At 37.2% G+C, this 25,128-nt stretch overlaps 1 long non-coding RNA gene across 1 annotated transcript; it reads right to left on the bottom strand.

Moving 5' to 3' along the window:
- Window positions 1–7,134: 7,134 nt before the first annotated feature.
- Window positions 7,135–13,970, bottom strand: LOC121028161 (uncharacterized). Its single transcript, XR_005789111.1, has 3 exons — window positions 13,878–13,970; window positions 8,373–8,455; window positions 7,135–7,375 (listed from the first exon to the last, which is right to left on the bottom strand). It is a non-coding gene; the product is annotated as an uncharacterized LOC121028161 (long non-coding RNA).
- Window positions 13,971–25,128: the final 11,158 nt, after the last annotated feature.

Below are 25,128 nucleotides of genomic sequence, written 5' to 3'. Positions count from 1 at the left end.
GAAAATGGTTTGGGGTTTGTTGTCTGGAGCATTTTGATAAATGGAGATAAATGATTAAAATGGTTCAGTCTTTCTAAGCCCTAGCAGAATATGACAGCATATAAGTCTCTAAAGAGATTTATGTTTGCTCTTACAGCTGGCTGTCCATAGCTACACCGTTCCCTGGGGAGCCTTGCAGACTTAGGGAATGATGAGAGTGTTTTGCAGCTGTAAGAGATTTAGATCCCTTTAAAGAACTGCTTTAGCTACAACAAACCAGTATTTCAAAAGAAAGTGAGCAAGGCCATAGGCTGTTCGTGAGATTCCCAGCCTTAACCTGGGGAAGCTCACCTGTCAAAGGCAGCTCACGAAGACCATCCTAAATTCTTAGCTGACACTACAAAACGTCTGAGATGTCATCATGTGTTGTAAACAAATCTGTGCATTTCCACATGTTGTTCCTGGGGCCAAAAAACAGCAAAACATAATGAAATATTGTGAATAAAAGCGTGCTTTTGATAAAGTTCAGTTGTCTGAAGAAAATGTGATGTGGGAGAAAGTGGCTATGTCATGTGTCACAGAAGTAGAAGGCTGGAGAAAGAATAAGAGGGAGGAAACTTTGTCTGTTGGGTGCCTTTTATGTACTAATAATGTTGACTCCCTGTTTTACGCTCTGCTCTGTGGTAGGCCTAGCCCTCTGTGGTGACAGCAAGGGAAAGAAAACCAGCCAGAAAACAGGCTGCCTGGATTTGTCGCAGCCCTGCACAAAAGAAGAATCAGAAGAATGAGCGTCCACATGTTCCCAGCACTGATTCCTCCTCTCTGGGATTTCCTTCCAAGTGGAGAGGCAAATGTATGGATCAGGCAACTTGGCTCTAGCACTTCCCAGTTTACGGTTTAATGTTGACACTGACTGGGTCAGCTAGGGAAGCACCACTGCAGATAACTGGAAGGATTCGTTTCTTCTACAGACTCAATTTAACCAATTTATACATAATTAATATTCTTGCCTCATGATTACATTGTTCCCACCCCCCCACCCAAACATTCAACAAGCGTTTATTTGCCTTCCACAGAGTACATATTCAGAAGGCAGCAGCTAGGAATTGAAAAAAACCCCAAAGTTTTGCGTGAAGCATTGAGACAGAGCAAGGAGTGACTCTGTCCTCAGCCCTAACCACCTCAGCTCTAACTACCAAATCCAGGACTCCAGGATAGCTAAAACTCTAAGTCCTTGAAAGGCATACCTTGCAGGAATGCAGAGATAGGATGCATACTGAAAGGAGGGACTTGACTACAAAGACTGGCTAAGGCAGGAACAAACCAGTTTGCACCAAGATGGACCCTACTGCTGAACTTTCACCAACTTCTCACCTCATTATAACACTAAAAATCATGCCCAGGAGTGGAGATTTAACATTTTTTAGGCGTTACTGTTTATTCATTTTTAATTTAAATCCAGCCTTGTTAACATATAGGGTAATAATGATTTCAGGAATAGAATTTAGTGATTCATCATTTACATATAAGACCCAGTGCACATCCCAACAAGTGCCCTTCTTAATGTCCCTCACCCATTTAACCCATTCCCCCACCCACAAACCCTCCAGCAACCCTCAGTCAATTCTCTGTATTGAAGAGTCTCGTAGGGTTTATCTCCCTCTCTGGTTTTATATTATTTTTGCTTATCTTCCCTTATGTTCATCTGTTTTGTATCTTAAATTGCACATATGAGTGAAATCATAGGATACTTGTCTTTCTCTGACTTACTTATTTCACTTAGCATAATACACTCTTGTTCCATCCATATTGCTGCAAATGGAAAAATTTCATTTTTTTGATCACCGAGTAATATTCCATTGTATATATATACCCACATCTTATATATCCATTCATCAGTCGATGGACATTTGGGCTCTTTGCATACTTTGGCTATTGTCAATAGTGATGCTATATATTGGAATGCATGTGGTCCTTCGAATCAGCATTCCTGTAACCTTTTGACAAATACCTAGTAGTGAAATTGCTGGGCTGTAGGGTAGTTCTATTTTAATTTCTTGAGGAACCTCCATACTGTTTGCCATTGTAGCTTCACCAATTTGCATTCCCACCAGCAGTGGGATTCCTTTCTCCTCATCCTTGCCAACATCTGCTATTGCCTGAGTTGTTAATTTTAGCCATTCTGACAGGTGTGTGGGGTGATATCTCATTGTGGTTTTGATTTGTATTTCCCTGATGATGAGTGACACTGAGCATTTTTTCATGTGCCTATTGGCCATCTGGATGTCTTCTTTGGAGAAGTGTCTATTCATGTCTTTTGCCCATGTCTTCACTGGATTATTTGTTTTTTGGGTGTTGATTTGATAAGTTCTTTGTATTGGATACTAACCCTTTATCTGATATCTCATTTGCAAATGTCTTCTCCCATTCCGTTGATTGCCTTTCAGTTTTGTTGACTGTTTCCTTCACTGTACAGAAGGGTTTTATCTTGATAAGGTCCTAATAGTTCACTTTTGCTTTTGTTTCCCTTGCCCTTGGAAACATGTCAAGTAAGAAGTTGCTGTGCTTGAGGTCAAAGATGTTGTTACCTGTTATCTCCTCTAGGGTTTTGGTGGCTTCCTATCTTACATTTAGGTCTTTCATTCATTTTGAGTTCACTTTTGTGTAAGACAGTGGTCCAGATTCATTCTTCTGCATGTTGCTGTTCAGTTTTCCCAACACCATTTGTGGAAGAGACTGTCTTTTTTTCCATTGATTATTCTTTCCTGCTTTGTCAAAGATTAGTTGACCATACATTTGTGGCTCAATTTCTGGGTTCTCTATTCTGTTCCATTGATCTGTATGCTTGTTTTTGTGCCAGTACCATACTGTCTTGATGATTACAACTTTGTAATACAGCTTGAAGTCCAGAATTGGGATGCCTCCAGCTTTGGTTTTCTTTTTCAGGATTGCTTTGGGTATTCTGCTGGGTATCTTGTAAGCACCATATGGATGGGTCTTTTTTTCTTATCCATTCTGATACCCTATGTCTTTTGATTGGAATATTTAGTCCATTGACATTTAGAATGAGTACTGAAAGATATGAATTCAGTGCTATTGTGTTGCCTGTAGAGTTGGTGTTTCTGGTGATGTTCTCTGGTCCTTTCTAGTCTTTGTTGCTTTTGGTCTTTTTGTTTTGTTTTTTTTCTCCACTCAAAGAGTCTTCCTTAAAATTTCTTGCAAGGCTGGGTTAGTGGTCACAAACTCCTTTAGGTTTTTTTTTTTCTTGTATATTATGGATATGAGTCCTTTGTCAGATATATGTACTGGAACTCTATTTTCCTAATATATCACTTGCCTTTCATTATTTAATGGAAACTTTGATGAGCAAAAGTCTTCAAGTTTGATAAAAACATTTCATTTTAAAATTTTCTTAGAGCTCTATGCATTATATTAAAGTGTTAAAATATTTGCCTATACCAAAGTCATGAAGATTTATTGTTTTCTTTTAGGAACATTATAGTTTTAGCTTCCACGTTTATTTCTCTGATCCATCTTCTTTTTTTTTTCTTTTTTTTTTTTCCAAATAGTGCAAGGCAGGGGTAAAAGTTCATTCACCTTCCCTCCCCTCCCCCTACATGGATATCCATTTACTCCAGTGCCATTTATTATGTATTTTTTAAATTTATAATTGAGGTACTATATGTATTTTTCTTATTACCATATCATTATCCTAAGCTGTTGATTCTACTGCCTGAGGAATATGCAAGTTTAGAGACAGTCCACTATATGTCACTTGCATTCCTACACATCTTGCAGGGTGTAACAAGACTGCAAAGCCCTGATCACTCCTTACCTGCATGATTTCAGGGTTCTGATTGCAAGTGACCTTGAAAGATGAGATAATGTTTCCCTCTGGAACAAAGAGCAGACTTTCTTATTGCATTTTATCAAGTCAGTGGTGCTTCTCAGCTCTGATGCAAAGCTCTGTGTACACAGCATCCATCTGGGCCATAGCATGTCACTTCCATAGGACTTCTGGGTAAGGATATCTCATGCAAACCTGCTGATGCTCATGTTACTTGCCGTGCTATGAGTATTCAAATCTGCTGTTTCTGACCCAGGAATCTCAGGCCTTCTACCAGAATCTTTGAAACAGTAACAGACCAACTTACTATCTTGTAAGAAGGATAAAATCATGGAGAGCTGAATATGTTATCTTAATCACCAAAGCACGCTATTAAGTTGCCATATTCATCACCATTTCTTAGATTAAAACACCCAGACCACAAGAGACCAAAGAACTTGCCCAGTTTTATTTAATTCCACAGTCAAAACTCATTTTTAACGTTTAAACATTGTGAAATGTAGCATAAATATAAAACATGCCTAAAATATAGACAGAATTTAAGGACTACTTACATAATGAACACCCATGTAACCACAACTTAAGTCAAGAACTGGAACATTGCTGCCAGGCCAGAATCCCTGTATGGGTCTCTTAAAACTTGTATCCCTCTTTTCGTCGCCTGTGGGGGCTAGATAGCCCTTATCTTGATTTTCATAATACTTGTTGTGTTTTCTTTATGGCTAACACATATACTTCTATTAACAATATGGCTTGCGTTTGAACTATATATAAATGATATGTATAGTCTATGATTTATTTTGTATAATGCTTCTTAAAATCAACATTTCTAAGATTTATAATTGTTGCTTATAGCTCCCCTTTGTCCATGTTCACTGTGGCATAGTGTGCAATACTAATATACATGCTGTTTCTTTATCCTGCTGTTTCTGGGCATGTGAATTGTCTGTAATTTTGAGTTATTACCAAAAAAACTGTTTCTAAGAGAATTCTTATATCGGTTTTTGTGTGTGTGTGTGAGCTTATGCATTCATTTCTCTTCCATATATAAATAGGAGTGGATTTTCTAGGGCATTGGGGAGGATATGTTTTTCTTTATTGGAAAATGCCATAGAGTCTCTAAAGTGATTCCACCATTTTACGCTCACAACAGCAGTGTATGAAAGTTCCAGATGCTCCACATGCTCATCATGGTTTGATACTGAGAATGTTTTTAATGTTAGCCATTATGTTTTTTACGTAGTGGTGTTTCACTCTGGGTTTAGTGTCCATTCCTCTCATGACAACTGAGATTGAGAATATGTTACATATGATTAGTCGACACTTGGATATCTTCCTTTGTGCAGTGTCTGTACAAGTTATTTGCCCAACTTTTAATTAGTTAGTTTTCATTTTTCCTATTGATTTGTAAGTATATCAAAGATATTTATTTGTTTTCTGTTAAAGGACCTGACCTATAAATTTATCTCGTAATTTCTTGCTCCCTTTCTATTGGCCAGAACTATCACATGGACACAGATAACTTGAAGACAATATGGGAAGAGTATTCTAACATGGGTGGCAGTGTGCTTAGCCAAAACTTAACTATAGAAGTGGGAGAAAACACAGATAATTGTGGAGGATAGTTAGCCACTTTTGCTTTACTAGGGCTGGCCTAAAAATTTGATTCTTCATTTGCTCTATATGTGACGCACATGGAACTTTGCAGAACTAGGTATAGAAACATCCAAAGCATCAAAAATTATTATTATAATTCTGCTTGGTTCAAAGAGAGTGTTGAATGGAAATAAATGAGTTTCTTAAGATAATTCGTTCCATGCATCAGCTCTGCCTACAATACCAGACCAAGTTATACTTCTATAATTTACATGCACCTAAGCTCTGGCATAGTTTGATGGTGGTCTGGGGTATTTGGCATGACACACACAAGTATTCTAAGGCCTAAAATTATATACCAAGGCCACATTAGTTAGAATCAACTACACAACCATAAAAACTATTTACATGGACATATAAACCATCACAAAATGACAGCATTAAAAAGTCACACAGGAAGTTTCCGGGTGGCTCAGTCGGTTGAGCATCAGTTCATGGGTTTGAGCCCCACATCGGGCTCTGTGCTGACAGCTCAGAGCCTGGAGACTGCTTCAGCAAAAATAAATAAACATGAAAAAAATTTTTTTAAAGCCACATGATCTGCTTCCATCTGTACATGCAACACTGCTAGCCAGATCCCACTCCTTGATTCCTTGACTAGTGCTCCTGAAGTTGGGAATTGACTCAAGTGAGACTCATTAGTTGGATCAATGGAAATCACAAAGTCTGCCTTTTTCTGGTAGATGGTTGAAGAATGTGGCCTAGGTATGTAGCAACAATAGTTTCTGAACACTGAGTCCTGAATCAGAAAGATTTGACCAGCAGGCAGCGCTGGATGATCACAGGCCTCCTGTTGTAGTGGCAGTGCCTTTTCTACCCAACTTACAACAGGACGCAGAGCAGAGCAGAGTGCATGCTCTGTGCAGGAGAACAGATTCCAAAGAGGAAAGAGGATACAGCTGACTCACAGATCACCACACATTAACCATTCTTGTAAGATATTCCTCTTTTCATGAGAATCAGTGAGTAAAGAAAACATCAGAAATGACTTTGCCTATTCACTTCCAAATACACTCTTTGCAGTAGATAATAAAGTAAAAATGATGTAGAATGCTGAGTATAAATTGCTGAACAGCAATGTATGAAATGAATGCAAACACAAATGAATCAAGATGATAATTTTAATATATAAAGCAGAACTAAAGGCAAAGAGATGTACCTCTGACAGGGGAATTTCATTCTGCTAAAGTGTTCTGTTCAAAATAATATAGAGTTAAAACTGTTAATTACTAAATAGCACATATTGCAATCTGTAAAATAAAACGGATTTATTTTGTGATTTGTTTTTGATAAAAAAGATTTCAATATAAGGTCAGTTGCCAAGAATACGATAATATGAGATATCAGTCTGTATCAATGAATCAACTAAATATGTAAAATAGAGGACTTTAAATGATGTCAAAGGATGATGTAATAAATTCTCAACAAAGTACACACCATCTTTTCACTATCCACAGAATAGTTATAACTTTTTAAATTACATCATAAAAAAATCCACAAATTTTCAACTATAAATAGCATAAGCCACATTATTTAGTAAATTAATGGTGTGAAATTAGGAACTGACATAAATGTTTTCACAATAACAGTAATAACACTTTAGCCATTTGGAATTTTTACAAAGAAAAACATTCTACAAAAGAATACCTGGGTCAAAAATGATACAAGATGTAGGCTAAAGCCTACTTAGAAAATAATAGCAAGGGACACCTGGGTGGCTCAGTCTGTTAAGGGTTTGACTTTGGCTCAGGTCATGATCCTGTGGTTCGTGGGTTCAAGTCTTGTATCAGGCTCTGCTGACAGTTCAGAGCCTGGACCCTGCTTCAGATTGTGTGTCTCCCTTTTTCTCCGCCCCTCTTCAATTTGTTGAATGCTCTCATGAACACTTTCTCTCTGAAAAATAAATAAACATTAAAAATATTTTTAAGGGGCGCCTGGGTGGCTCAGTCGGTTGAGCGACCGACTTCAGCTCAGGTCACGATCTCGCGGTCCGTGAGTTCGAGCCCCACGTCAGGCTCTGGGCTGATGGCTCAGAGCCTGGAGCCTGCTTCCGATTCTGTGTCTCCCTCTCTCTTTGCCCCTCCCCCGTTCATGCTCTGTCTCTGTCTCAAAAATAAATAAATGTTAAAAAAAATTAAAAATATTAAAAAAAAAAGAAAACAATAGTGAGAACAGCAGAGAGAGAAACTGGGTGGGTGGACGGAGTGAAAAGAGAAAAAAAATCAGTCGAAAGCATTTACGTTTTGGTTCAAGAAATAACTGAGATGAATGCAGTTATAATTCAACTCACAAAATCAAAGAAAAGCACAAAACAAATTGTAGGGACCATAGGAAAATGAGTATAATGGAAATAAAGATAAGAAATGATAGAGACCCTGGGAATGTTATGCAATGCACCTTTAAGGGAACATCATGAGCCCTTTTCCTATTATTACGTTCTAAAAAACAAAATCACATATTAAAACATTGAGAATATTCTTGTTCCCAGGGTACCTCATTATTCTATTAGTAAAATGTCTCTATGATTAAGATTAATTGATGTTCTGCCAGTGTGTATGTACATGTGTATGTGTGTGCATTTCAAAATGTAGATTAACATAAAGAAAGAGTGCTTGTATTCTTAAAATGCATTATTCGGATAATCTGGACCACTAAGAACCATAATGCTTCAGTGTTTAATAGATGCTCAGGATCCATGCTGGGTTGAGAGGGGGATAAGTAATATTTCATTTAAAGTCAAAGTAAGGTTAGCAGGAAATAGTTAAGAAAATGATTGTGTTTCTAGTCATTATTTGTGTTATGAGAAGAATATGGGAAAGGTACTATAATCTACATAAAATCATTCTAATTCTTAGTGCCTGGAAGTACAATTCATTCCATAATTACTTACTCAGGAGCCACCATGTGCAAAGTACTAGGGAGGCAATGATGGACAAAAACTGATGCAGTTTCTCATCTCATGGAACTTACAGCCTAGAGGATAAAGAAAGAAGATATTAATGAAATATCACATAAAGATAAAAATATTATTTGAATTAAGTGTTATTTGAAGACATAAGATCATGTAAGAAGATTTGACATAGGCAAGTAAATCGGGGAAGTATTTCCTAAGCAAGCGACAATTTAGTGATGATTTCAGATCTAATATTGACTTCATCAAAGCAGGTAAAGAGCATTTCAGGCAGAGGGATAAGCATATTCATAGGTACTGTAGCAGAGGGACTAGATTCTTCAAGAACTAGAAAGGTGGTAAGTATAGCTAGTGTCCAGTGAGGGAGTTGGAGAGGAGCTCCTATGTAGTGAGAGAGGAGAGACCATACAAGGTCTGCCAGGAATTTAGATTTTTACAGAAGAGCCGTGGACATTCACTAAGGTATTATAAACAAAATGTGTGTGTGTGCGTGCATGCGTGCATGCCCACGTGCATGTAGTCATGGGTGATTTGATCGGATTTGTGCTTTGAAAATATTCTGGCTAGAGTAAGTGAATAAAGATTGACAGAGATTGCTGGGAAGCAACCATGGATCTAGGGAACCCGAGGGGAGGTTATGGTAAGCATCCTGGGTGGCAGCTGATGATGATATGAATTGAGCTCTGGCAGCAGACTCTGAGAAATGTCTATTAGCCTTGTCTAACCAATATTCTAATTTCATCTGGACCTGTTTATTCACGGTACTTAAAAAAAATGGGAATTAATCACTCTTAGCAATTAACAATAAAAACAAGTTTAAAAAGAAAGTCAACAAGAGTTGCCAAATTTGAATTCTAAGTGGCCATCTCCAGAGTTGCCTTTTAATAACGTTGTTTTAGGGCAAACTTGATGGTCGAATACATAGGACTCCTGGTGTTCTTTAAATCATACCATGAAACATTTCTGTGCTAAATTCTATTGTGCAAATTAATGAAGACAACTATATTTTTTATATATGCAGTCTTTCACATCTTGAAAATAACATTGTATAAATATTTAATAATGCTTCCAGCTTATTAAGTAATAATTATTGACTCATGTTTTAGTTTATTCATGCTGTGATAACACTTACTAATAGATAAGTGGAAATTGGAAAAGATTTATGACACATTTATAAAAAAAAAGTAAACAAAATTTTTTCCATTGATTTTTTTTCAAATGATCATACGAAAATGAACGATTTTGCAATCATATCATCAATACATTTAGTCTGCCCTTATAGACTTTTAGATTCTGTCAGATTATGGTTTGAGACCCACTGTTTTTAGGAAAATCACCAAAAAACATTGCATGGAAGTATAGTGTCCACAACAATTAAGTGGATTTAATCAGGAATCAATGATGAGTCATACTTTTCCTGCCTTCAAATGGGGTAGGTGCTGTTCTTATCACTGATTTCAAGATAATCATAAACAAGGTGTGTCGAGCCAATCTTTTTTCCGCAATGAAATATGAAAATTCTCCCTAACATATGTTGAATTTGAGGTTAACCTATTTGCAATATCTGCCATCTATGATTTGCTCTTGTCAGTTCTGCTGATGTGACTAGTGACATGTTTAATCAAAAAGATGAATTCTCTTGAACTGAGGAAAATCTTTTAAGGATAATGATTTAAAGGTACATCATCTATGAAGACTACCTCCCTTATATATGTACTTGCCTCAGCTACTTTTCAAAGCAAAGTTTTTCTTTATCACTTATAAATCACTTCAGTTATTGTATTATTCATGTTTGTAAAGTACAAATGCACTGATTTTAGCGAATCAAAACCCATCTGATTGTAGATACATTCAAAAGCATTTATGCTCATGTAGAGTTTGACCCAGGTTACAGATAACTGTAAATCAATTTCTAAATGGTGTCTAGTAAACCACGAAGGGCCAATATTCATAAAATAATGACCATTGCTCATTTTACTACCTCTTACCTTTTATTACTACTTATTACTTTTGTTAATTCTGTTTTTTAATTTACCTAATTCTTGTTTTAAATTTTTTAATGTTTATTCATTTATTTTGAGAGGGATAGAGGGAGAGAAGGAGAGAGGACTCAAATTGGGGAGGGGCAGCTACAGAAGGATAGAGAGAGTCCCAAGCAGGCTCCACACTCTCAGTGCAGAGTCTGACACAGGGCTTGATCTCACAAACTGTGAGATTATGACCTGAGCCAAAATCAAGAGTCAGACACTTAACCAACGGAATCACCCAGGCTCCCCGCCTAATTCTTTTAATATTATTTAGGCCTATGAAGTTACTATTATTTGCTCATTTTCTAAGAATCGTGTGGATAATTTTACTTAATGGCTTTTATGAAGCATCTTGAGGATTTGAAACAGAAAGTGTTGAGTAGTTTGAGAAACTTTGTTGCTCGTCCTCAAATTCTTCCTAACCAACTCTTTCACTGCTAAAGAGACCGTAGTAGATCTCAAGAGTGGGAGGAGGATATTGAGGGGTATAAGAGAAATCTCACAGGATGTCAAACCTGGCAAAAGTAAAAGCTAAAACAACAGTACTCTTAATTTATATACTAAAAAGGCTGCTATTCGTACTAAAGGTCATGTGACTATATTTCTAATTCTTTGAAAACTTTGGGATCTTCGAACCTGCAAATTTGAATATATTTAACTTTTCAAATGTTGACTAACTTCTACCAGCGACAGTTCAGTTTCTTTGCTTTACAGCCCACGTTAACAGTGTTTCAATTTATTGTTTCCCTTTAAGGTTGGCTTTACATATACACACGCATCCCCAAAATAAATATAAATAAATAAACAAGCAAACAAGTGTGAACGAATAAGTATTACCTTTTGTATTCTTTAGGAATTATATGTGACTAAAAAAGTAAGAGCTTAAAACAGTGGCTTATGTAAATTAGGTTTTTCATTTTCTTTTTTTTTTCTTTTTTTTTTCTCATGTGAGAAACAGCCCAAAGAGATCATCCAGGCAGGTTTAATTGGTCCGTCATTATTGCCCCAGAGCTTCTCTATTTTTTTTTTTTTTTTGCCTTGCCATATATAGAACTCAGTTCCCATTCTCAAGTTGACTTGTGAGTTATGAACTAGGTACAGCAGATCCAGCAATAATGTCTGCATCGGTGGCAGAAAGGAGGGGGAAGAGAAGCTGAAAGGGAGGCATTTTATAGGTACGCACTTTGCTGTTGCTAACAATAAATAGTGTTAAATAAAATTGGGGTAAGTGGATTTTTTGCAGGCAACTAGTGCCTGCCATGTCTTTCTTTTCTGTATCTCTTGATATATTTTGTATTTTTCAAATAGTTGTAGCCACAAAACTCTCTCATAGAACATTTATCATCACATAGAACCCAATGATGTATAATAGCCCAAAGTGGAGCTTCTCTGGTGGAAGCAAACTGAAGGATGTGAGTGCCTCCAGTTCTCCCTGCATGATCACATTCATGCCTCTACGGACCCTCTGAACAGACTGCAAACTACACATGGGATCTCCACGTCCTCTTGGGTATGCCGTGTTTTCTTATGTAACTGCCTAGGGAGACTTGGCCAATAGACAGTCCTGGAGGGAGATAGAGATTTGGTCAAGATGACCTTAGGATTTCTTTCGAACCTGAGTCATTGGATGGAGTCTGTAAAGCAACACACTCCAGTCCATGTGCTGAGTCAACTAGATGAAGTCGTGGCTGTGTACACAGTTTTTTAAATATTTTTTTTAACATTTATTTATTTTTGAGAGAGAGACAGAGCATGAACAGGGGAGGGGCAGAGAGAGGGGGAGACACAGAATCTGAAACAGGCTCCAGGCTCTGAGCTGTCAGCACAGAGCCCGACGCGGGGCTCGAACTCACGGACCATGAGATCATGACCTGAGCCGAAGTCGGACGCTTAACCGACCGAGCCACCCAGGCGCCCTTGTTATCTCCTTAATACTTCTGCATAATTTCAGTTGAAGATTCAAAACAGATGGGTAAAATAATACTCTGTGCAATTCTTACAGAAATGAGTAGTTGTAAAAAATAAATAAATTTCTAATAATCTTGGGAAATGCGGTATCTGGTTAGGGAGGGCCTGAAATAATGCTTACCCATTTATTTGGCCATTTATCATTTTCTAGGTATTAACTATATTATGTGCTTTTAACTACATTCCAAATAATTTCACAGCTATCCTAGGAAGTAAGCATCATTTGCTCTATTTTCCATCCAGAAATGTGAGTTGCAAATAAATTATTTGTCCAAATTCACATGGCTTATAAATTTTGAAGCTTGATTAAAAACTGTTTTCTTAACTACAAACAATATTTATATTTTTTTAAGTGATAGAAGCAAGGAAATACAAATCCAAACCATGATGAAATACCACCTCACACCAGCATGTTCGTCAGAATGGCTAACATTAACAACACAAGAAACAACAGGTGTTGGTGAGGATGTGGAGAAAGGGGAACCCTCTTGCACTGCTGGTGGGAATGCAAACTGGTGCAGCCACTCTGGAGAATAGTATGAAGGGTCTTCAAAAAGTTAAAAATAGAAGTACCCTATGATCTAGCAACTGCACTATTAGGTATTTACCCAAAAGATACAAAAATACAGATTCGAAGGGGTATATGCATTCCAATGTTCATAGCAGCATTATCAACAATAGCCAAACTGTGGGAAGAGCCCAAATGTCCATTGACTGATGAATGGATATAGAAGAAGTGGTATATATACAAGATGGAATATTACTCAGCCATCAGAAAGGATGAAATCTTGCCATTTGCAATGATGTGGATGGGGGTAGAGTGTATTATGCTAAATGAAATAAGTCAGCCAGAGAAAGCCAAAACCATATGATTTAACTCATATGGGAATTTAGGAAACAAAACAGATTAACATATGGTGGGGGGAGAGAGAGGGAAAGAAAACATAATAGACCTTTAACAATAGAGAACAAACTGAGGGCTGATGGAGGGAGATGAGTGGGGGATGGGCTAGATGGGTGATGGGCATTAAGGAGGGCACTTGCTGGAATGAGTACTGTGTGTTATATGGAAGTGATGAATCACTAAATTCTACTCCTGAAACCATTATAACAATATATGTTAACTAACTTGGATTTAAAAAAAAAAAACAGTAATGGATGCTCACCTGACTGAGCCACCCAGATGCCCCAGTAGACTCTTAATGATAGAGAACAAACTATGGGTTGACAGAGGGAGGTGGGTGAGAGATGGGTTAGATGGGTGATGGATACTAAGGAGGACACTTGTGATGAGCACTGGGTGTTGTATGTAAGTGATGAGTCACTGAATTCTACTCCTGAAACCAATGTTGCACTGTATATTAACTAACTAGACTTTAAACAAAAATTTGAAAAGAAAAAAAAATTGATGTAAGGAGAAATTGCAAGTAAGGGTGATAATAAAATAGGGGCACTGTTTTCTCATTCACAAAGGAGCAGATTAGATTACCATTTTATGAATATCCAGCCAACATTCTGCTTCCTCACAGCTTGGCTCTGCTTGGTGCTTGTAGAAATCTTCAAGTGAGCTTGATAATTCTACTAAACAATAAGAAAGGAAGATTGTTGCCACTTGAGTGGGCATGGACTCCTGAGAGAGTGAGAGAGAGAGAGAGAGTTCAATACTTTTAAATTCTGTCTTCACATTACACATCCATAATAAATTTCAGAAAGGTAGATAATCTTGCCTTTTTCTGCTCTTGAAATACCTTCTTTAAATCTGTTACTAATATTTATTGGTCCAGACAAAATGTCACTTTTCCTGAAATCTTTCCATGGAGGATTTCTAGATTTAGCAAATAAAGATAGAAAATCACCGGTTGAATTTGAATTTCAGATAAAGAACTAATTTTTATATAAATACGTCCCATTCAACATTACAAAACAATACTAAAAAGCAATTTATCGTTTACATGAAATTCATAACTAGTCATCCAGTATTTTATCTGGCGGCTCTTATGTAGGAGTAACATTTTGAAATGGAAACCACAAACAACGATACCCATAAAAATGAAAAGATAGCACTTTTGAATTCAAACAAATTAGAGTCCAAAGTTCGTGTTTACCACTTGAATAAGTGACAAGTCAGTGCCCCTTCAGTTGGTCTGTGCATGTAGAAAGGGTATAACACCTCTATTCACCCATGGGGAGAATTAGAAAGAATGATCTGAAGAAGGGGCTTATAAATTCTGGTGCCCATTGGGATACTCTGTGGGATAGGCAGACCCATATGGATATTCTAGAGCATGGAATTAAAAAATATATATTTTCACATTTTAGAAAAATAATTTGAAAACTTTTATTCAAGTGTATTTCCTATCTGAATTAATTCCTTTATATTGACTTACTCTACATATGGGTTAGCATTTTTGTGGGTGATTCTTATTTCCACGACTCAGTTCTAAACTCTGTACTGGCACGTGAGCTATTCTAGTGGAGCATGGAACATACCGAAAAGTACACTGTGTGTCAAATAGTTTTTACAGAGCAAACAAATTCAAATAAATCTTAAGATAGCTTTAAAACATAAGACAAAAAAAGTATATGTAGAGGAAGCGATTCCATATTTTTTACATTCCCTTGGTGATAATGAACCATAGAAAAGTTTCTGGGGTGCCTGGGGGGGCTCATTTGGGTGAATGGCAGACTCTTGATTTTGGCTTGGGTCATGATCCCAGGGTTGTGGATCAAGCCCCATGTTGGGCTCCACACTCAGTGTGAAGTGCTTGCCTACTGAAGATTCTCTCTCTCTCTCTCTCTCTCTCTCTCTCTCTCTGTCCCTATCCTCTGCCCTCTGCTTGTGTTCTCTCTCTCTCTCTCTCTCTCTCTCTCATTCACACACACACACACACACACAATAAATATAAATAAATAAATAAATATTCCTAAAAATACCAGCTTAGCTCTCCATACCTTCAGCTAGCATCACCTTAAATTCTCAAAAATTAAGTTCTGTGATCAATTGAATTGTTTTTATAATTAATAAGACTGTGTATGCATAGGCAATGTCTGACATGTTTCTGTTTCAGCTGATGTTCTAGAATGTAACAGAAGCTCAAGGTGATCAATCAATTTGATAGGATCATTTAAATTAATTTCACAGAAAGCTTGAAGCTTTTCTCACTCTCACCAAAGAGTTTAGGTTGAACAGGAATCAGGTGAGATTATTTAAATAATATCTCAGCAAAAATACCTTTGAATGTGGTTACATAATAACCCTAAAAATAAATTAAAGGCATAAGCACTAGTCATAATTCCTTCCTCTACTGGCACTGTGATAAGACAGGCAACCCAAACACATTTTCATAGGACAGTGAAATGAATTTGTCTTCAGTTTTAATTAAAACAGGGATATCAGCATGATGCTGACCATCATTAGTAGACAATAGTTTCAGCAGGAAAAAAAAAAATGGTATGACAGAGCATAAGCCTCTCTAGTAATCATTCATATAATTTGATTTGGAATAAATCACTTGGATATGAAAGCAAATGTCCAAGCAGGTCATAGAAGTCCCAATTCTACAAACCACCTTTCTTGGGCAATTTGAAAGAAAATGCATACTATCACAAGACACCTCAGTGAATCTTTAGTCTGTATTTTTCATCACTCAGCACTGGTGGAATTAGAGTTCATCAATATCCTCAGGCCTTTACATCTTGAAACATTTGTTGACCAATTAGTAGCAGTTAACAACACCAGTTAATATAGTGTGTGTTTTTAAAATACGGCGGGTAAGGTTGTAAGCACTTTACATATACTATTTCATTTAACACTCCAAATAACATTGTCAGGTAGGATATGCAAGATTTATGAAAAGTCTGAGATTTACCATACTCATAAGCTAACAAATTAGCTTACAACAGTTTCATGCATGTTAGCAGAAGACATGAGACTTCTTGTTTAGAAACAAAGAACAGTGTTATTACTCGTGGTGATAGTAATTGTCAAAGTATCTACATTTTCTTGGGTCAGTTATCCCATCCCTTTTCCCTACAGAGAAAAGTAAAAAGAGCCAGGTTATATCTGCCCATACAATGGATTGAATTATAGGACAGAAACTCTGAGTTTAGGGAACCCAAAACATTTATAATAGACAGTAAGCATTATTGTTTGGGAGGGAGACATTATCTCTCTTTTCTAAAGCTCTTATCTACACAAGCATCCTTAAACATATAATCCATAACAAAGATAGTCAGTGACTGCTCAAAATACAACCAGAAAAATGAGAGTTACTTGGCAATTGTCTCCCAACACGTAATAATATTATTTTCATTTTACATATGAGGACACTGAAGCACAGTAAAATCAAATAAGGTCATATAGCTAGTAATCAATGGAGTCAGGATTAGAATTGAAGTAGTTTGACTCTAAAACTCATGGTCTAAACAAAAAATATTTGATGAATTAGTTGTGAATGATTATATTTACTGAGAATTCAATAATCTTTGAGCAGTCCATTATTTTTCTACAAAATCTTTATAGAAGTTGAAGTTCAGTTAGTGTTACTGTTTGCTTAGATTTTTCAGTTACATCTAGGACACATTTATACTCATTTTAAAGATTAGGGTCCAGGAGAAGGATAAAAGAAAAAAATAATTACAGAGCAAATTACACTGTAATGTTAATTAAAGATGCCTACGGGCGCCTGGGTGGCGCAGTCGGTTAAGCGTCCGACTTCAGCCAGGTCACGATCTCGCAGTCCGGGAGTTCGAGCCCCGCATCGGGCTCTGGGCTGATGGCTCAGAGCCTGGAGCCTGTTTCCGATTCTGTGTCTCCCTCTCTCTCTGCCCCTCCCCCATTCATGCTCTGTCTCTGTCCCAAAAATAAATAAACGTTGGAAAAAAAAAAAAGATAAAGATGCCTATATCTATATCTGTCTATATTATCTATATCTATATCTATATCTATAAAGGCAAAATTTCAAGCAATCTTTGCATAACAAATGTCCTCTGTGTTCTCAAAATAAGTTGTCCATTGAGGAGGTAATGAGAATATCACCTAAACTATTTAGAAACTACAATCTCTTTGTGGCTATTTCCATTCCTTTATCATTTAATCAGCCTTCTCAAGTAAACTAGCATAAATAATAACAGCATAAATAATAACATAAAGCATGTTTAGGTTCACAAAGAACCATTTAGGAAATTAAAGTAAGAGTCTTGTGGACTCTTAAAGTCTTAGTTATATCGAAAATCTAGGTCTATTCAAAACCTAACACATTAAATCAATTATCTTCCATTGACCATCCTTTAGTGGTCTATTGCAAATGATTTTATAATTCTTAATAGTTTATAAGAAGTGTGGACTGAAAGGTCTGGATGAACTGTAATTTCAAAAGATGATAAGATGCATGCCATTCCTGACTTGCTATGATCTCTTTCTTACAAACTGATCGCGCTCTCCAGAATCAGCACTGTTGGGGGTGTTGGCAGGAATGACACACTTCTTATTCAGAGTAATAAATGCAGTTTTTAAAGATACCTAGCTCATCCTAGGATCAGAATTGACTTGCTCTATGGTTAAAAATATTAAGTTGTGTATGATGACAAAACACCTTTTAGTACCTCCACCTGTCGACCAATTTCAAAACCTTCCTTTGTTTTACACTGCAGAGTGGTTACAGGAATACACTTCATGCATTCTGTCATGCTCATGGTGGACATAGATATTTCATTGGTCACATAAACAGCTGAGGGATACCACCTTTTTATTCTCCAATTTGTGATTTACTTAGATTTCTGAGGCTAAAAGCTTATAGAAGAAAATCTTCTAAACTTAGTAAAGCAAACAAATAAATGGGGGAGGGGGGAAGAGTAACAGGCACAAACAGAGGTTATTTTCCTTAGTGGAATTCAGACATAATTGAGGCCAGAGGTACTGTGGAAAAGCCGAGATCATAGCATGGTACATGTTGAATAACATCTTTAATTAGCATGTTTTCTTCTCCAGAACCTCTGTTCTTTCACACAGTCACATATTACATCTTACCAGGTTCTGGACTGACAATTTTATTTTTAAGTGTTTATTTTCAGTGCCTGGGACTTTAAGCCTCCGTTGTCTTCCATGCTTCCCAGGAAGTTCTGGCCTTCCTGGGTGGTCCTGAAGACCAAATGAATTTGCGTTGGTTACAACCCCACACACCTGGCCTCTCCCTGGAACTGTGTAAGCCGCAGGGGTCTGAAGGCTGTGATAGCGTACATGGTGTAGGTGGACAGGTGTGTGTGCAGGGGAGGATAGAGGAGACAAGGAGAGGGAAGAGATAGACACCGTTCATGGCCAAGTAAACACAACAACATTGGCTGGCTAAAATTCCCATTGTCTTCATATTTTAGAAGATTTGGAACTTCTAAAAAATAATTCCCACTGAATTCTCACTTTCATGAAAAAATTAAACTGAAAGAGCGGGTGGACATTTTGTTAACAAGTTGGTTGTCATCATGAAGATTTCAAACTAAAAATTACTCTTTCAATTCCAAATCATCAATCAGAATTTCTCACCTTTTATCCTTAGAAGGAAGTAAATGTGTCATAGGCAGACAATTTTTATTTATGTGTTTGGCTGACATTTATATGCTAGGCACTGTTACCCAGAAGCAAGTAACAGACATTGCTCCTGCCCTCAGGAGGCTTTATATCTTATGAACTAAATGCAGAGAATACAACTTATTGGCAAAGACTAAAATACATAAACTTTTCCCCATGTATCCAGAGTCTCAGTCACCAAACCTCATTTAAGTTAGGGAAAGAAGAGAGAAAGGATGATCCACATGTGTGACTCATGAAGATTTATAATCTCACTCAAAAGGTTTTTTGAGTCAAATGTATGTGCCAGTTCATATCCCATTGTATAATAGTAATGATAAGTCATGTTTTTATTGCTAATAATATTTCTTTCTGTATAAGGAACCTGAGGCTCAGAGACATTACAGTGGCCAGCGCAGGTCACACTGGACCCATAAATACAAGAGCTGGGAATCAACGCCACACCCTTTCTTCCTTCTTTTATAAAATCCGTCTTGCTACAAGTAGCAGGAGACAAGAGACCCAGCATAGCTAGTCTGTTCTGATGTGAGTAAAAGAAATATCTGCAAGTCCTAGCTTTATATGTTCTGTCAAAGAAAAGGATTTCAGAGATTGTTGTAGACATTGGTATTTTGGTTTCTTGGATCTAGCAACAACACGGGAAAAAAGGGAGGGAGGAAATACATGGAGCATTTTGATTCATTTCATGGGGGTAGGGTCTTTTATAATAGAATCCCAAGATTGATGATGAACTGTGTGTTGAAATAAGGGAATTACTGCATTCCTGTTTTTCTAACTGTGAAGAACAGGATTAGAACAACATTTATGAAACTACAAATCATAGAAGTGCATTAAAGTGCGTGTTTTTTCTTATAGAAGCTGGAATGATTGACTATTGGACCAAGCAGCAAATCTCAGCATGCCTCTTACATTTACTAATTACTGAAGTGTAGTTAGGACAACAAAGAAACCTGAAAATACTCAGGAGTACCATTAAATAAACAGAGACTGTTCCAAAGCCAGGTGCTGAGTTTTCTCTGCTTTTTAAGTTTCTTGTCATACTCTATATTTCTTAAATGTTTTGTTTTAGAAAGCCTGTAGTCAGTCTTTCCTTTTCAAAAGGAGTGATATAAATTCTGATTTATCTTTTTTTTTCCTTACAGCCTTGCCACTAAAATGTAGTCAACAGACTGCAATGTTGACATCACTTGATAGTTGATTAAAAAAATGCAGAATCTCAGGTTCCACCCAGACCTACTGAACAAGAGTCTGCATTTTAATAAGATCCCCATGTGACTGAAAGCACAATATGGTTTCACCAAAACAAAGCTTTCAGGACATTAGAGCAATTATATGAAAAATTAGTTATATAAGGAAGCTAAGAGCAACTTACTCAAATCTGACTAATAGTGTAAACGAGTTGGTCTCTTACAGAGATTGTCAAGAGATCCTTGATTCAATATCTATTTATAAAGCCTCCATTATGCACCAAGCACCGAGTAAAGAGGATGGATACCACAATGTATTATACTGGTTGACATGCCAACTTTTGTTTATTTTGCTAACTTATTTTTTTTCTTTAATTTCAAACATCTCAAGTCCCAACAAGGAGAGGACTGTTTACTTTTCACCTGGTAAGATCACACTTCCCATGAACGTATACATGTGCAAACATTGCATTAGCTGAAACTAATCTTAAGTGGATTCTTCGCTTATGGATGGGACTCACCGACAAACTTTCATACAATTGCAAGAATAAAGTAAAAGACTTTCAGTCACCTCTAAAGTTGAAGTGGTTGTCCTTCCGGAGCATGACAATAGCCCTGTGAAGAGCGGTGCTATGGCTGCACCCACCCACCTCATCCCACCCGGCCCTAGTGGCATTTGTGTTCACTCCCAGGGTATGTAAACAGAGGCCTCTCTAGATTTCAGGTGATGCTGCGCTATGTGTATCAATTCTTCCTCATCCATCCCCTATTTTGGTGTCCCGGCTCCAATATTTACATCTCTGTCTCTAAGTAGGTTTTCTTGTTATTGTCTGTTAAGACCCCTTCACTTTAACAATTTCACCCACAGCACTCAGTACCACTAAAAGCAATGCTGGGACTGGGTAACAGAAGGAAGAGCCTCCATCACTTTGTTAGGATCTTCAAGCACAATGTGTCCCCATTCACCACAATGAGAAACCAGAAGGGTTTCAGTTTTCATTTTCCAGGAGACAATAGAAAAGTTCGGGAAACTAGCTGCATCAGATGAAGACTTTTAATATTGCCATTGTTATTGTCCTTCTTGTCTGAATGGAAACATATGGGCTAGTGTAATTTAAGTGCATCCGGAATACCAGCTGTACTAAGGACTTGCAGATATAGATGTGGAGCAGTGGTTCTCAACCCTGGCTGCACATTAACATCACCTGGGGAGCTTTGAATATGCACTCGTGCTGCAGCCCCACCCCTATAGATTCTGACTTAATTGTTCAGTGATGGGCACCTGGCATTGGTCTCACGCAGACATGTGTGTATACCTCAATATATAAGAATATACACACATACGACTCTATGTATTTGTATTCATACAGCATGTATCCTTATGTCATTACTTTTCATATAGAGAGAGCTGAATCTCTGTCTTATTAGTATATCTCTATATGAAAACATACAATCATATATACACACGTATACATACATATGTATGTATATGTATATGTGTTTTAAACATACATATATAAAACATTCTATATAAAACATACATGCAGAGACAATGATAGCTATATATTTGGATCAGAACTCTCAACCGTTTGTGCTTAATTTTTCATAAAAACTGGCATGTTTCATAAAAACTGCATAAAATTTGGCACATGATAATTTAACTCTTAGACTTCTGAAATTGCAAGATACAGTTACAAAGAGCTTCTCAGTCTGGGTGACCATAATGCTGAGCTATCATGCATGCTATTTAAAAACTCAGTAAAGGTGCCTGGGTGGCTCAGTTGGTTAAGTGTTCGACTTCAACTCTGTTCACGATCTCATGGTTCATGAGTTTGAGCCCCATGTGGGACTCTGTGCTGACAGGTCAGAGCCTAGAGCCTGCTTTGGATTGTGTCTCCCTCTGTCTCTGCTCCTCCCCCACTCATGCTCTGTCTCTCTTTCTCTCATAAATAAATAAACATTAAAAAAATTGTTTTAAATAAAAATAAAAACTCAATAAAAAACCTAGCAATTTTCTACATAAAATAATGAGATGTGTTATGTTTGCCATTCAGATTATTGACAATATTTTAGTTTCCAGTTGGGCACTTGGCTTCAAGTCAGACACAAAAATCTATTAAGAAGTTAAAATCAGTGCCATAGCAGTGATTTAATTGTTTCACCGGTTATAGGTAGATGGAATCAGCAAAAAGTATTTACAACCATGTAGCAGGAGAATCAATACCCCTTGTAAGATGACTTTTAACCTATAGATAAGTTTATCATTATTTCATTTATTTGTAATTGAATCTTCTGAAGTCTTCCTTATTTTGATTTTACTGTTGTAGCAACTCAGGCTGGGAGAAGCTGTCGTAAGCTGGCTGAGTCAGGGTTTGAGTCTGGATCCTCTGGCCCCGAGTTCAGTGTTCCTCATGTTACTCATAGTTGCTGCCAGCCTGCTGCAGCCGTGTCTCTAACCCGGGACGCAAAAGCAAAGCCATGGCCTCACATTTGGCACAATTTCTAAAGTCCTGTTTTTTTCAGCTCGTTCTGCTCTATCAGCCATGTTGTCCTTAGCGTAGAAACCAAACATGGAGTCCCTTTCTTTGTCTTCTTCGGGGAATATTACATCTGATATTACTTAAACTGGCGAGTGATAAGGCTTACTGGACATGCTGAAAAACGACGTCAGGGATTTTGCTACGGAAACAAAATACATATTGGCAGAAATTTAGCATTTGGTGAAGAACAGCTTGAGTTCCTTCCATCTGCCACACTGATTTTCTTCACACTTAACCAAAATCATAAAGCAAACCCAGCTCAGAGCAGATGAAATATGGAAACAAGTGCGAAGAATACAGGTCAGAGGGGCCCAGTGACTCAAGATTAGCCACTGGCGTCTCACTTCTGGGATCCAGGACGTCATGAAAAGTTCCCTGTTGCAGTTCATAAACCCACCAAAGATTTAATGTCCCCTGTCAGCATTCAGAGCATTACCTTAAAGAGGCTGAACCATGACTGAGCCTAAAAATGAAATACACTGCCGCTATTTATGTTCTTCTGGTTTACATGCTGGGCACTAGGAGCAGATCTGTGTTCAAAGCCCTGTTGCACAGCCTTGTTTCCTTATGATAATACAATATTTTTTCCTGTTATAAATTCTAGTCTTCCCTGGAAAAACAATTCATAGAAAAATATTCTATCCAGAAAGAAAATCATAAAGGGTATGTGGGGAATGTGGAATTTTAGACTTCAAATATTTTCAGAATCCAGATAAATATACTTTTTGTCCAAATTATGCAATGGTAATTTATATTTAATTATTTTAGAAATGCTTCCCTTTGAACAAATACATACCATTTTGTGTTCATGTCTATCTATATATCTTTCTATATTATATATATATGCATATATATATATATATCTTTCTATCTCTATCTCTATCTCTATCTCTATCTCTATCTTTTTTGAATTCAAAGAACAACTTGGCCTAAAATATTGTGAGTTTTCAATTACATATGCTTCTGTAAATTTTGTTGGTATACAAAACGGATCACTGTTTGGAAATGCATAAACTTATAGAAAAGTAATTTTGGGCAGTGTTAATTGTAGGTGAGTTGGGTAAGAGGATATGTTAAAGGCACTTAAAAAAAGAAAAGTTGGTTAGAAGTCCATGGGCTTTTTGGAAACTCCTTATCACTCTCAGTGTTACTATCTAGTGACGTCTAGCATTATAATACTTCTAGTGAGCAATAACCTTCAGGATATCTACTTGGTTTCATGCTTTGTGTTGTCCTCAAGATTTCGTACCTCTCTGTAACAGTCACAAGTTATTTCGTATGCTGAGTGGATAGTACTCATTAGAAGACAGATCCTTTATATTGAAGGGGTATAAGTTATCAAGATTTATGAGTAGCAATAAAATATAAGAAGTCAGTGAGTTTAGGAAAACAAATACAGGCCAATGAAGCCTTGAGACTAAACAGGAAAATTAAGAAAGGGGAAACTGTGGAATGTTTATATTTCTGCAATCACAAAAGTGAGATAAGCCAAAAACATAAGTGAGAATGTAACCAAATAGAGTTAAAATCTGATTAACGATGACAGTACACATGTATGGTTTCTGGTTGTATTGCAAATAAGATGCCCACTTTTATGCTAATGAAATCACCATGGAATTAAAACATGCAAACAAAAGGAAGAATGATTGGAGTAACTGGAAAAAGTAATTGGTTACCTCCATTTGGGGGAAGGACCAGGAGGTGATGAGAAGGATTTGTGCCACAGCATGATTAGGTTAAATTGTCTCAGGTTTGTGTGGTAGTAAGAACATCTAGGTATGGCACTTACCAGCTGTTCTTCCTGTGACCTTGGTCAAAGTCAATATAAGTAGTAAAATCATGTAGCTTCATTTCCTCACTGTCTCACCTCTTTCAAAAATCCACATCACTGAAGAAACTGGGGAAAAGGTTGAATTACATTCTCCTGGCTTTTAGGCATTGGGGTAATAATAACGACAGTCTGGTAAAGTTTGTGTTACCCTTGATACTATGTACCGTATGGTGGCTTATTCAGAGGGAACCGTGGCTAGAGCAGAGGAGGCCAACACAATGAACGTAATTTGTTTATAGTACTTCATGTAAACCTGACAGTATGTTATGCATGGAATATTATTGTGACTTGGAAAAGCTCTAGATTGAAAGGGTGGTGTGGTATAGCAGATTTGTTTTCGTGCAGTTTCACCTATTTTGAACGAACAGATCATATGTTGCACCCCATTAATCTGTAACTTAAACCACACTCATTTTAGAACTTATATAGAATGGGGGCACCTGGGGGGCTCAGTCAGTTAAGTATCTGACTCTTGATTTTGGCTTGGGTCATGATCTTATGGTTTGTGAGTTCAGGCCCCTCATTGGGCTCTGTGCTGACAGTGGGGAGCCTGCTTGGGATTCTCTCTCCCTCTCTCTGATCCTCCCCTACTCGAGTGC

The sequence above is a fragment of the Herpailurus yagouaroundi genome, unplaced genomic scaffold, assembly GCF_014898765.1.
Source record: "Herpailurus yagouaroundi ecotype Mexico unplaced genomic scaffold, PumYag 28, whole genome shotgun sequence".
Classification (NCBI taxonomy): domain Eukaryota; kingdom Metazoa; phylum Chordata; class Mammalia; order Carnivora; family Felidae; genus Herpailurus; species Herpailurus yagouaroundi.
This window is presented reverse-complemented; position numbering and strand designations above follow the sequence as displayed.